The sequence below is a fragment of the Piliocolobus tephrosceles genome, unplaced genomic scaffold (assembly GCF_002776525.5).
Source record: "Piliocolobus tephrosceles isolate RC106 unplaced genomic scaffold, ASM277652v3 unscaffolded_37369, whole genome shotgun sequence".
Classification (NCBI taxonomy): domain Eukaryota; kingdom Metazoa; phylum Chordata; class Mammalia; order Primates; family Cercopithecidae; genus Piliocolobus; species Piliocolobus tephrosceles.
Genome location: NW_022321386.1, coordinates 2,447 through 5,073, shown reverse-complemented (window position 1 = coordinate 5,073; position 2,627 = coordinate 2,447). Strand labels below are relative to the sequence as shown.

Genomic DNA, 2,627 nt, shown 5'->3' with positions numbered 1-2,627 from the left:
ATTACTTTCAAGGACTCAGGAAGGGAACATGTGGTACGTGCAGCCCGATATCTGTTAAAACAGCCACTGTGCTGAAATCCCTTTGTGGGGAAAGGTAGAAGATTTTTGCAAATGCAAGACAAAATGTTACTTCTCTGGGTATGACCACAGTAACAAGGACACAGAAAAATAGGTCAGAACCGGAGGAAAGATGGGGTTGTCTGTCCTAAGAATCAAAGCCTCCTATGGATCCTCACTCTGAGAGTGCCTGGGAATAAGAAGCTGAGTTTCATCGACAGCAGCAGGAAACGCAGAGTGAGAAAAGCAGGAAGAAGGCAGGGCGCAGTTGCTCACGCCTGTAATCCCAGCACTTTGGGAGGCCGAGGCGGGCGTATCACCAGGTTAGGAGTTCCAGACTAGCCTGGCCAACATGGTGAAACCCAGTCTCTACTAAAAATACAAAACATTAGCCAGATATGGTGGCACGTGCCTGTAGTCCCAGCTACTTGGGAGACTGAGGCAGGAGAATCGCTTGAACTTGGGAGGCGGAGGTTGCAGTGAGCAGAGATCCATGCCATTGCACTCCAGTCTGGGCAACAGAGCAAGACTCCATCTTAAACAAAAAAAAAGCAAGAAGAAAGTTCCAGTAGCCACAGAAGTTAGTTGCTTTGACCATGGGCATGATACCAGAATTTCAAAAATGACAGAAAAAGCAGGCAGACAGATGGCAGAGGTGTTTGCTGGACTCCTTAAGCCCTGCACTCCAGCCTGGGCAACAGAGTGAGACTCTCTTTCAAAAAAAAAAAAAAAAAAAAAGAATGGCTTTTGTTGATTAGCAAAAAGCTGGAACAAGGACACTGGCAACACAACAGGATTGGGACCCTCCTTTTTTTTTTTTTTTCTTTTTTTTGAGACAGAGTCTTGCTCTGTCATCCAGGCTGGAGTGCCGTGGTGTGATCTCAGCTCACTGCAACCTCCACCTCCTGGGTTCAAGCGATTCTCCTGCCTCAGCCTCCCTAGTTGCTGGGATTACAGGCATGTGCCACATCACCCGGATAATTCTTGTATTTTTAGTAGACATGAGGTTTCACCATGTTGGCCAGGCTAGTCTCGAACACCTGAGCTCAAGTGATCCACCCATCTCGGCCTCCCAAAGTGCTGGAATTACAGGTGTGAGCCATCGTGGTGGCCATAGATAGCTTTTTTTTTTTCTGAGACAGGCCCTCTCTCTGTCTCCCAGGCTGGAGTGTAGTGACGCGATCATGGCTCACTGCAGCCTCAACCTCCTGGGCTCAAGTTATTCTCCTATCTCAGCCTCTTGAGTAGGGACTACAGGTGCACCCCACCACGCCTGGCCAATTTTTGTATTTTTTGTGGAGACGAGGTTTCACCATGTTGGCCAGGCTGGTCTTGAACTCCTCGGCTCAACCCATCCTCTCACCTTGGCCTCCCAAAGTGCTACGATTACAGGTGTGAGCCACTGCCCCTGGCTGGATTGCTTCATTTTAAACACTATAAAATAAATATCTCACCCTCCCCCGTAAATACACATTTCTACCCCCTACTCCATTTTTAACACTACAGGGCAATATTTTGAATTGAAATATTCCATAATATTAGTTTTTGTCACTCACCTGTAATAGCGTAGACACTGGCTGGGTGCAGTGGCCCACGCCTGTAATCCCAGCCCTTTGGGAGGCCAGGGCAGGTGGATCATCTGAGGTCAGGAGTTCGAGACTAGCCTTACCAACATGGAGAAACTCCATCTCTACTGAAAATACGAAATTAGTCGGGCGTGATAGCACATGCCTGTAATCCCAGCTACTCGGGAGGCTGAGGTATCCCTCAGAATTGCTTGAACCCAGGAGGCAGAAGTTGCGGTGAGCCGAGATCACACACAGCATTGCACTCCAGCCTGGGCACCAAAAGCGAAACTCAGTGTCAAAAAAAAAAAAAAAAAAAAAAAAAAGAAAAGAAAAAGAAAAGTATAGACACTAGATTGTAGTTGCAGAATTACATCAGAATGGAAATATGTTCAGGCTGAGTCCTTCCTTTGGCATGTTTGCATTGTGTGAACACTGGAATGAATCCATTTCTGTTACCATTACCATATGTTTTTCTCATCCCGTACGGTTTTCTCAGTACATAGCGTCGTGTAAGCCACTCTAACACTGGAGTTCAGAGAACTGGTTTGAGTTCCAGCTTGCTAACCAGGTGGTGCTCAAAACACAGCCATGGCCACAAAAGCCCATTCTCTGAAGTTGGTAATCATAGCCTAATTCTCCTTTTGACTCCTCAACACACTGTTTCAAAAAGATGGTAGCCAACCACCCTTCTGTGGTTCATAAGTGTGGTGGTTCAGTTTTCACGCATGTGTGAGACGTGCCTCCCTCCAACCTTGTTACAGCACAAGCACATTACCCATCTGACATGAGGGGAAAAAAGGTTATGGTTCTAAATGTCATTTTTGGAAAAGAAGAATTCAGCCAGGAGCGGTGGCCCACGTCTGTAATTCCAGCACTTTGGGAGGCCAAGGTGGGCGGATCACTTGAGGTCAGGAGTTTGAGACCAACCTGGCCAACGTGGCGAAATCCTGTCTCTACAAAAAAAAAAAAAAAAAAAAAAAAAAAAAAAAAAAAAAAAAAAAA

At 46.3% G+C, this 2,627-nt stretch overlaps 1 non-coding gene across 1 annotated transcript; it reads left to right on the top strand.

The window, feature by feature from the left end:
• The first annotated feature begins 2,308 nt into the window (after window positions 1-2,308).
• On the top strand, window positions 2,309-2,410 carry LOC113222994. Its single transcript, XR_003308583.1, has one exon. It is a non-coding gene; the product is annotated as a small nucleolar RNA U13 (small nucleolar RNA).
• The last annotated feature ends 217 nt before the right edge of the window (window positions 2,411-2,627 follow it).